The sequence below is a fragment of the Leptidea sinapis genome, chromosome 4, assembly GCF_905404315.1.
Source record: "Leptidea sinapis chromosome 4, ilLepSina1.1, whole genome shotgun sequence".
Classification (NCBI taxonomy): domain Eukaryota; kingdom Metazoa; phylum Arthropoda; class Insecta; order Lepidoptera; family Pieridae; genus Leptidea; species Leptidea sinapis.
In genome coordinates, this window is record NC_066268.1 from 2,455,703 (window position 1) to 2,467,753 (window position 12,051).

Below are 12,051 nucleotides of genomic sequence, written 5' to 3' on the forward strand. Positions count from 1 at the left end.
TAATGCTCATTTGTTAATTCACGATTAGATTCAAAAAGGTGCAGGTAATAACGATGAGACGTATCAGAAAAGCGTTTCAAGGGAATTACAGAACGAATATAATTATCAAACTATTCCTGTTGCCTGCCTGTGTCGAGGATGGATGAGCGCATTTTTGGTTTATAAAATCTTTGCTAGCACTGCATTTGAATGGGCAATGTATCATTTACACATCACGTCATCTTGCTCGCTCTTTACTTCTTATCATAGAAAACGCTGCTTCATTTACGGCGATTCCACAGGTACAGATAGAGATAAATTACTACCATCTACTGTCAGTAATTAGCTGTCAATAATCTGAAGCTGTCTCAATATACCCGATAAGTCATTATATACCCGATAAGTCATTATTATCTCCTTATATTGGGACGCGTGAATTTGAATTTCCATACAAACTTCTATCGCTGGTAAGCTATACGTCGTCTCATTGACAGACATCGTGTTCGGATAAGGTGAGTTATCGTCGATAAGTTTATTGAGACAAAAAAGTCAACGATTGTAGCGATTTTTATATCAAGTAAGAGAAGACTGAATATTGGGAACGGCCGTAAGACGGCATTCTGTCCTTACGACACTCTTAAGCCTGCGTTAACCCTCATCCCATCACACTGCATCCAAAAGTAGCCTACGTCAGTTTATTACATATGTCCCTTGCTCTGTGTAAAACAAATTTCATTGAGATCCATTGAACCATCCAAACATACCATTTGTAACATTAATAATATTAGTAAGGATAGTTCTTCTGCTACGATACATACAATATAATATTTCCCGAGGTAATACAGCGAAAATTACTGAATATCGATATTTAAATGCGTAAATTGTAATGTTTACAAAATAAAGTTTACGTGTCTTATCTCGAAACATTATCAATACTAAAAGACAAACGGAAAGAAAACAATGCGACACAAGCCATAATGAACCCGAGGATAACATATTACATAAGTTAATATCAAGTAAACAATATAACGTAAGTCGAGGCTGGAGAATGGCTGGCTTCTTGTAAGTAATAATAATCAATTGCCAACATAAATCATTTCGAAGTCGTTCGCTAGTAGTTCGACTTATGAGGCGCTACTATTGATACTCACCTCATGTTCGCGTCTGTAGTATTTACAAAAATAGATACAGTCACGACTGTCTCCCAGACGACTGAGCGGAAATTGCGGACTTCACGGCTTCTTTCAACAGTATCAAACCTTTCTAACATACTCTCTCTCCTGTTCTTCGTGCTCTTGTCTCGACCCATTTATAATACAATATCTCTGATCGATGAATGTACGACTATCGGCCGTTTTCAATAACCTATCTACCCTTAGTTTAACTTACGGATACATTGCTGTCACCGTTCAATAACAAGATCTTATCTATCCATAGTTATGTCCAATGCTATCTATCAATATGTTATTGAAATGTAAGTAAGCGTAAAAGGATAGATTTGCCTACGTCTAATAAGCTAAAATAAGATATTGAAATTAAGATAAGAAACTAAAGATATTGAAAACGGCCGTATGTCGATGTTATCCAATATTTCCATCAACATTTATCTTATAAATTTGTGCAAAATATCAGAGATTTATTAAAGTTAACGTAACAAAAAAGAAGCAACATGGAAACGGTGTTACAAGAAAACATTAATGCTACAATATACTCCAAAGACCAGGCTACCACCATACTTTAATTTAATTTACAACATTCATAGAAAATAATGATGTATGGTGTATCTCATGCCTATTTATAAGAAATTTATCGACCATCAGATAATCGAATATGCGAGAGAATCGTGGAAAAGCATAGAAACAATAAAGTAAGTGAAATATTAAATTAGTAAAGTTAAAGTTTAGATTAAGCCAATGCACTGTGGAAATCCAAGACAAATCTTCAATTGCAAATTATTTTGGCCGCGTTACGCACTTTTAGGTAGGAGAAAATCTTATGGGCTCGCGTCACCGACATGCTCATGACGAGAGCACGCGATAAATTAATAATAAAAAAAATATATATATAGTTAGAAGCTTTTTTGAATGGGCAAAATCTCGTAAGTTCTTCTCGTAATTATTTTATAAGTGAAAAGTTCAATGTGCATATACTGTGCATTGTTGAAATGGTGTTTTTATTTGATTAATATGTGAATGAAAATAAATTGATATTTATAACTAAATTATTTTTAAACATCATGTAATTTCAAATATTAATACTAAGAGATCTAAGTTTTCATTTTTATCGTCATTCTCTACAACTGCCAATTTTTTTACAGATCTCGATTGAAAACCAATCGACTTTGATTCGCGATCCGGTCGAGTTCTTATTGTAAACCACTAGTATTGTTCCAACATAATAATTTATCAAGAGGCACTGGACCTCATATATCACCCTAGTATTGTAGAACTTTCGCCGTCATAATGTTATTCGTATACATTTGATCAGTACGGTGAACGAACAGGATCCTTACTTGTGGTCAGCTATTAAGTCATTATTACGTTATTAATTACAGTTTCCATTAGCAGGCTTCGTCTTTTGTATTAGTTTTGATTGGCTGACTTGACACCGAAGTGGTACATAGGATTTTTTAAATATCTTAATTGCACAGATAAAATCTGCATTCAATTATAAAGCTGTTATTTGGTTCGGATAACTTAATTAGAATTATATATAACTAGCTGACCCGACAGACGTTGTTCTGTATATTATAATAAATAAAATTATGTTATTACATGAATTTGTCAATAATATATCATAACATCAAAAATTACTTCGTAAAATATGCACCCTGCTGTCGTAATGAAATTGTTTCACAGCAGAACTGTCAAACCGTGCGTCATCAAAGGAAAAACAAATTTGTTGTTTTTATTTAATTTTGCAGCATTTTCCTATTTATTCACCTTTTAAACCTTCTCTGGACTTCCACAAATAATTCAAGACTTAAATTTGCCAAATCGGTCCAGCCGTTCTCGAGTTTTAGCGAGACTAACGAACAGCAATTCATTTTTATATATATAGATATATGACACAAAAGTAGGGTATGAAACCGCGGGACACCTAAGGTTTATTTTTATGAAAATAAGGGACGAGACGGGCAGGACGCTCAACTGATGGTAATTAGTACGCCCTGCCCATTACAATGCAAAAATCTGAGCGGCACTACAACAGCGCTCGTCACCTTGAGACAAAAGATGTTAAGTCTCATTTGCCCAGTAATTTCACTAACTACGGCGCAATTCAGACCGTAACACTTTCCTATCCTTAATCCTTTTTACATCAAAATACCTAAAATCAATATGTCAATGTGGTACACACACATTGTTCGATGGTACTGTAAGTATGTAGCGTATCTGTATTATAATAACAATGGTTTTAACATTAACGTTACGTTATTTTCTACCTCAATCATACATCACGTTATTATTATTTAATTACTAGCTGACCCAGCAAACGTTGTATTAGTAAAGTAATTAAAATTAAATTTTTAAGTAATTAAAAAAAATCAATAATTAAAATTTTTTGTGGTATAACAAATAGATGTAACCGGTTCTCATCTCTACCAAATATATCGTACTACAATTATTGTAGTCGATTGTTATCTTGCAACCCTATAGCGGTATTTTGGATGGAACAGAATAATATAAAAATCGTGATACAAAAATAGTTGTAGATCGTCAAAGGGGGAAAACTTGAAGTTGTATGTATTTTCAATGGTGAATCATAATAAAATAAAAATAAAAATTGAGTAAAAAAAATATAAAAAATTAATTTAGGGGTGGGTCGGGTCACATTCAGGGGTAAGAAAAATAGATATGCACACAAAATTTCATACAAATCAGCCGTTTCGGAAGAGTTTGGTGACAAACACCGGGACACGAGAATTTTATATACCTATTAGATTACCGCGGTCGTTAGGACCGAGGATGCTTTGTATTGTGTCCTCTTTCATACAATATTATGTATCTATTTTTTTTTTATTCTTGATCCTCTGATCTGGGCCATTTCCAATCCATCCCCTGTTATTTTTCGGTCTACTAAAAATTACATATCTAAGACTAACTCGACTAAAATTTGGTAGAAGTCAAATACGAAAACTGATTGAAATTGTAACAGTATTTTGTTATACTACAATAATCTCAGGCAGAGTTGTACAACTCTGCCTGAGATTATATGCAAAACACTCGAGACCAGCAAGAAAGCTCAATTTATATAAAATCGAGAATTTACAATAATGACGCGATCGTTTACGCGCGTTTAACATAAAGTGTATATAATGCACTCTAGAGATTACATTTTACAAACATTTACAATTTTGTGTACAAGAAAATGTTGCAATTGTAGGACTGCAATTTATGTTACTTACGTAAAATAAATAAGTTAATATCACTTAAAATACCAATAATATTACGTATATGTGGAACGTATATGTTGAACCACAAAGGTCTTTAATCTAGGCTGTTAGTCTGATACTAGGTAACATTGAATCATTGGTTCCTAAAAAGTACAAGAATTTGGATAGTACACAGTTTTAAAACATATATACCTACACAGATTTGAAATGAAAAGAGTCGCTAATTTGGATTTTTATATACGCCAGCAACTTTTTTATGCTCATTTCTTTAAACAATTTCATATTTCAAAGAACAATAAATCGCAATAAACAAATTATGCAGAATAATTTAAGCGATAATTCAAACATTACAATAATTTAAAATAAACTTTTAAAATTAATTTCCAACAGTCGGTGCATTGCGTCAGAAAGACAAAATATACACATTTATTTAAATTATAATTGGTGATGTATGACTGCGGATTTACCCATTGTTCAATTTGCGCAAAATTAACACAGAACGCAAAAACACTTGTACAAGTAACGTCAAGCAAAAACACGAAAGTAATAAGTGCCAAGACGCAAAAACTGTTCAAACTCATCTTAATTCGAAGTTAATCTCTAGAACGAAACCAATTATTCTTTTGCGCGCAATTGTTCACTTTCCGCATTCGGCGACATTGAATTGTTTCATTAAATTTTTTCAATTCTTGACAATTTTATTACAATATCGGACATTTGGATGTACGTTATCATACGGGTTAACTGTATTGATCAAGCATGAATAAATAAAAGAGACAAATTATATTAGGCACGATTAATAACGAGAAAAAGAGACAGAGCCACAATACGGTGTAACGACAAAAAAACAATGGTAGATATAGGGGGGAGTATTTTACCCAGTAAAATAAATTAAATTAGAGAAGGTATGCAACATCATTAGTCTACAATAAATACAGTATTAAGAGACTACTAAGGCTATCAAAAAGGACAATAGACGAACAAACATAGCACATTTTGATTATGAATTACTAAACCTCAGCAGAACATCATATTAATGGCAATCAATAAATTTATCGCACTCAAAAACAATGGAATGACAATGGACCACTAAAACTGCTAGAAACTAAAACAACTATAAAAATTTATATAAAAGAATACAGATCAATGAGTTCAACAAACTAAATCAAATTTAACACCAAAATTCAGGCCATCCGAGCGCACTACATGACATGAAAGACACAATAAAGCACCAGAATATTCGGGACACACAGTCCTTACGCGGAAAAAGTTTCATAACCATGAATGTGATGAATGAAATATAATAGGACACAAAGAAAACTTACAATGAATATAAACCTTGCTAAAAATTTAAATATACAAGTACCTAAATGGGAATAGGTTTGAAGCATGTTTTCATGGGAGGGAATCAATAAACTCGGTTACCCGAGCCAAGTTTACAATCGCCATTGTTTCGATGCGCTGTCCTAAATATGTTTATAAAAGGTATTGGAAACGATATTGCGGAAATCTATGTTTATATAGTCAAGTTGAAAATGTTACTTCGTGAATGAGTTGTATGAGAAGCCAATATTTTTATAATAAAGGTCCAATATTTGGATACTCGTAGACCCTCGTGCGAACAAAGTAATCGTACTAGATAAGTACCTATGAGAAAATTTTTCTTTGTTGGAATTACTCAATGCTCACAGCGAATATTGTCACTTGTATAGTTGCTGCCACTACAAACATGCACTTAAATTTTATGAATAACTAGCTGACCTGACATAAAAAAAAGAACATTCCTACCAAATTTCAAATCTCTACCACTCATGGTCCCGGAGATATCGTGATGAGTCAATACATAGATGAAAATCTCTTTAATATAGAAATAGAATATAGACAGCAAACTATGGTTGGAGCATTCTCAATTCTCATTCGAAGTTATGTATCTAGAAGTGTAAAGTTGTGCCTACATTTGACATGTATGTGTCAGTTCGCTACTGGAATATTTTGATCAATTTATCCAATCTCTTGTTATCTGTTTGATAGCTGTAAGTGCGCACTATATGAATAACAATTATCAGGAGGGTCCTCATAAAACTATAAATAGATTCTGCTGTAGCGGTTGTAATACAACATTAGAATTAACTCATATGCATATTAATATATAATTCATATATAAGTCCTCTTTAAAAGCTTTTAGCATTATTTTTGACGTCAGTCAAATCACTACCACGGTATTGACAAGAACAGACTATTTAAATCATTGCATTGTAATCGGTCTTTGATAAGTGTACAAGATACAAAGACAAATACGTACCAACATTCCGTTACATACGAACAAACATACCAATCTCAAGGGACAATATTGAGAAACATCCTGAAAAAATTTATTTCAAAGTATAAATGTAACCAAAGCTTCGAATTTTTCCTTAAATATAAATAATTACCTAACCTTTCCAACCGCTCGAAGCCGAACGCTATATAAAACACAAGAGGTTACAAAACTTCCTTCGCCATGGAAGTGAAACGAAAAAGTCACCTCGAGTTTTTACTAAACTTCCTATTTTGCCAAATTTTCCGTGTGGGTTGACTAGCCTTCAGAATCTAGATTAAGACCCTTATATACTATTACCGTACCATTGATAATAATTACTACTGAGTGATATATTACATTAATCACTTCTTACAGAACGAATATGAATTTATATTTAATACTAACAAAAATAATTTTAGTGCATTTCATAATCTTTAGTTTACTAAACATTTTCTGATTCTTTCAATAGTTGATTTAACCTATCCCGAATCAGGAATTGATTCTATAATAATTATTTTGACAATTTTGGTATAGTGTTGCCGGTACTAATTTATAATTAATTGTGAAAGAAATGAACTGCAGAGTTTGTTAGCCTTCCAGAGATCATTTTAATGCATGAATATAACGAAGTGAGGGAATCAGCAAAGGCTTCACTTTATCCTGAAATTTAGAAGAATTCGCGGGAAGAAATCTAATATTACAGTGTATCTTGAAAATTTATTTATTTACTTTATTTTTACAAGTAATCTTGCCTCACACTAGGATTATACGTATCCTATTTTTGTTCCCTCAAATATGCTTAACCGAGTTACAATTTATAATTCAGTCCGCATTCTGTATTCAACACGTCGCGCACCGCACGGCATTCTAGTGCAGTGTGAACGCGCTTTTAATCTCGATGACACGACCGTCCTTGTTTACAAATCTCCGACCTGTGAACGAACCATTGTCTTAAAATCGCAATCCTTACACAGAATCTGATGCTGCAAGTAGAAGAATCGGCTTCGTAATTAAATGATAAGATCCGGAGATATGGCGCAAGTATGATTTTGGCAGAGCAATTACATTGACGTCACAAGAAAGAATAGTTCTTTGAATGTCAGACGTAGACGCGAAAGGGGTCTTTATCAGTAGGGATGGGATTATCCTCATAATGAAAAATGTCGTTTATCTAAAGAACGATTTTCAACGACCTTTCTTTTGCTCTCGACCAAACTGGAATAAACTTCTAGTTTCAGCACATAATCTAGCGTTCTATCGGCCGCAGGACTGGGTTCATACAGAGTATCGCTCTCATCTGTGGTCTATTGCGTCCGAGTATCAATTCGAGTCATTTGACCGCTTGCTCCGGAAGATGTAGTGTAGGTAGGCTCCCAACAAGATTGACCGACGATCTAATCAAGATCCCCGGAATAGGTTGAATCAGTTGAAGTGATGATGATGATGACCGCGTGCAACGCAGAGCTGATCAAATATCTGGGATTTTTATAACTTGGCGTTGCATCGAGACGATGCTTTATTACGCATCTTCTACTGGAGCCCCGCCTTCGAACTCTAACCTCGGACCACGACACTGACTAAAATAGAATCCTCACAATGCGGATGTGCAGCATTTATCCATAATGCGGTTTTCAAGAAACTATACGAGCACCTACGTAAGAGGACGGCAACCCTCCTGTGTTTTTTCTGATTTTGCAAGAGAGTGTGGGAGGCGACGGTCTTCTCTTGCATAAAAATGACTAAAGGCCAACAACACCCCTATGACTCCCTTTTACAATAGTATGGTCTCTTGGCTGAATTGTTTGCATCATATGAGCATCAAACATAGTTTTTGTGATATATACTTGAAGGTGTCTGCATATCAAACTTATTATTCTTATGAGCATTCCGGAAATTGGCAAACAGAGGCTACAGTGACATTGCCCCATCAGAATTCATTATTATCAGTTCCTAACATCATCAACATGCTGCGAAATATAATAAAAATACCATAACTCACCGAAAAGTTTTTTCACCGATTAGTTCAATGCTAAATGAAATTTAAATCGCTTTGAGGTTTCTGTTATGAATTAGCAGTTCAACCGAGCTTACGGATCAGGTGATCCGTATCCAGGTGTAGGTGTGTGTATCGAGGTATACCAGATAGGAAGTGATCACCGACGCCCATATTTTCATGCGAATTGAGAGACGGCCATATAGAAGGTTGTACGCGCAAGGTCGATGTCAAGTCGTTATGTAAGTAATGTATTTATCTGTATGATACATTCTTGAAGTGAAAACTTCCGTAGCCGCGGTGAGCACTTTATTTTGTGGGTATTGAATGAGACTGAGCTGTCACGCTCGGCTATAAAGGCTTTATGATATTTATTTTATAGATTTATTTTATATATATAATTTATTTATTTCCGCAAAATAACACCTATTTTTTTTACAATTCTTTTATTATTGTTAAGAATAGACGGAACGAACGCTATGATTTGAGCATAACGCATCACAACGACTCGATTAAAATATAGCTGCGCCCGTCAGAGACTAATCTCTCATGCCTGTTCGCATCACACCGCCTATTTACAAAATACCACAACCCTGTCGAATCTCGCGCTTTTTCCATTCCAACGATACAATATGAAGATTCACATCAGATATAGCACTTTCACTGTTTCATCACATATTGATAACAATATTTGCGAAGACGAGCCGTGAGAACACAACGCGGCCAGACGAGATAAAACTTACACACAAACACACAGACAAGGCATACTTCCAACATTGTCGTATCTCCTATAACACTGGATTATGTTAAGTTACGATAACATTCGCAGATATATTATCATTTGCCAGATAGTTACTCTTGGAATCAATTTCCGGAAAAAAATTGTCACTAAAAATATCTTTCACAAATAAGTTTTCTATCGGCAAAAAATTGCATCGAAAATCGAAGTGAAATCGTTTGGAAGTTACAATGCCACAGTAATATAGGCTCACTTTAAACTTGTTGCACCCCCTTTTGAGTTGGGGTTTATAATACTAGCAGCGTATTGTTATTTATGCGACTGTCCGTTGATAACAACTGATAAAAAAAGCTGCGACCGATGTGCGTGGGTTTCTTAAATTCGTTGATGTTTAACCTAAATTCGCACTTACTGGCCACCGAATTTCACTTAGATTATAAGCACGTAGAATGTAATGAATAAAGAAGAAAATATTTTTTATGCGGAGTGTTCGTGCTATAGCTACGTAAACTGACATACTGATAATAATATCGCAACAAAGTACAAACTGTATTAATGTATTGTTCTCTTTGTATGCTAAAAATTTTGGTATACAAATTTAATTTGTATAATTAATTCCAGAAGTGAGGGATATCACTATAAAAATAACAAACTGTGTTCATTGATTATTTTTAAAGATACTATTAGTGCTAACTGCATATTCTCCAAACAATACCTAAACCTAAAACGTACTTTATAGAATGTTTGTCTGATTTTCTGTTCGTCTATATTTATATCCGAGCAAAATACAAAACCTACTAAATAGATCTAAAAAAAATGTTGGTCGGGACAACATATTATAGGCTACCTATTATAGCGCTAGTATTTTTTCTTCTTTAAAGCGTGCATGTCTATTTGTAAACATTTTGCATGTTCTTGGTTTATTCTTAGGTATAAGTTTACCAAGTTTATATGTAAGGTCGATAAACTTTATTTTTATATAATTAGGAGGACAAACTAGCATGCAAGTTACCTAATGGTAAGATATCACCGCTGCTAATGCTTTCTAGGAACATCAAAAGAATCATTTGGATTTGAAGGAATACGGGTATATGTCTTAATTAACTTTGAACAGGTAATAATTACAAAAGTCGCCTATAGCTATGTCTTTCAAACTCGACTCGAACTTAAAAATATATAAAGATGTGGGTAGATCTAAAACTTTTAAGTGACGTCCCACACAATATTGACGAAGATAAAATTTTAATAGCCTCTCGCAACAGCGCTGTTCACTGATGCAAGACAACCCTACACTGGAGAAATTGCCGACGGTAATACTGGACATTAGTTTAGTTTCTCTTACGAATATTCATTATTAAAGTCATACTGTAAGCGTATTAAATTACATGCCACATTGATTAGGTACGATTCGAAAGCACCTAATACAAATTGCACAAGAAAATGTGATAATTTTTAGCAAATTTGGTGATAATGTCCATATCTGATCAAACTACAACAGTAATAGTTGAATCTAGTGTTAACTATCGAAATCCTGTTGTGTTTCAAATCATAAAAGCAATACAATAAAGTGCAAAAAACGAAGCTGCCGATAAGAATTCTAATATTGAAAACTGGCCTAGTAAATATACTTTGCTAAAACAAACAGACAAACTTCAATCTTAAAATATAATAGTTGATAATTCAACGATTACGATATTGGATATGGAATATTAATAAATATTTCATATCCAAGGAAACCGAAACCCACACGACTATTAAGAAATGACTAACAATAAATATTTAAAGCCCACTAAAACCTACGACCAAATATGTATATCTAAATCGAATATTGAAACGAGAACCAGACAATAAATTCAAATGATTCTTAGCAACAGTCAACACTAATTACGAATACAATTATTATTCAAAGCGATAAAAAAATAGTCAACTACCGTGACGGTCTGCGTTGGAAAAACCTTCTAGATCACTAAAACCGTTGATATAATCACACTTTTAACCTTGACTCATCAAGTTATCACAACAGATTAAAAGCTCAATAATCAATCTGGCACTAAACACTTCACTGAACAAACACTAGAGTCAGTCGATGTTATAGTTTTTCCGATAAGGCTTCCGCGTTGACGCGTCCGGCTCCAGCGAATAGCCGTGAGCGACTGGTATCGCCTGCGCAGCCAGCGAAATGTCGCTTAATGGAAAGCCATGTTCTTGCGCATGATATTGTTATCGTGAATACTTGAATACTATCACGGCTGCAGCTAAATGGAATGAAGCGATGTTTGCGCTGAATCTGCATTTTTCAGTGATGCTTTCTACGGACACCTCCCACAAAAACAAATTTCGCTTCATTGTTGGAGAAAATGTGGTTAGCAAAAATATAGCGATGCAAATTGCGGTGACATAATATCGGAATAAAAAGCGAAACTTTTGTGTCTTTTAGGACTTTAAATGCCACATAATCGTAGAATAACTTTCACAAATCTGTTAGTGGCATTGTCATACTAAGATTTAATTAATTTGCGTATTGTAATGCAAGGTCTTTGCAATCGAATGGCAGCTAATAGCTAGCATAGCTATATTAGATATTTAATACGTTTTGCTTCATTTGTATAGTATAAAGAAAAAAAAATTACTTGAGCCAAGAATTGAGA

At 34.0% G+C, this 12,051-nt stretch overlaps 1 protein-coding gene across 1 annotated transcript in view; it reads right to left on the reverse strand.

Annotated features, from left to right (window-relative positions):
• Positions 1–11,545, reverse strand: part of LOC126979698 (IQ motif and SEC7 domain-containing protein 1) — a 73,612-nt gene extending 62,067 nt beyond the window's left edge. The window contains exon 1 of the mRNA XM_050829155.1: positions 11,335–11,545. The gene's annotated coding sequence lies outside the window, so the exon portion shown is untranslated. The remainder of the gene's footprint in view (positions 1–11,334) is intronic.
• Between the last annotated feature and the right edge of the window lie 506 nt (positions 11,546–12,051).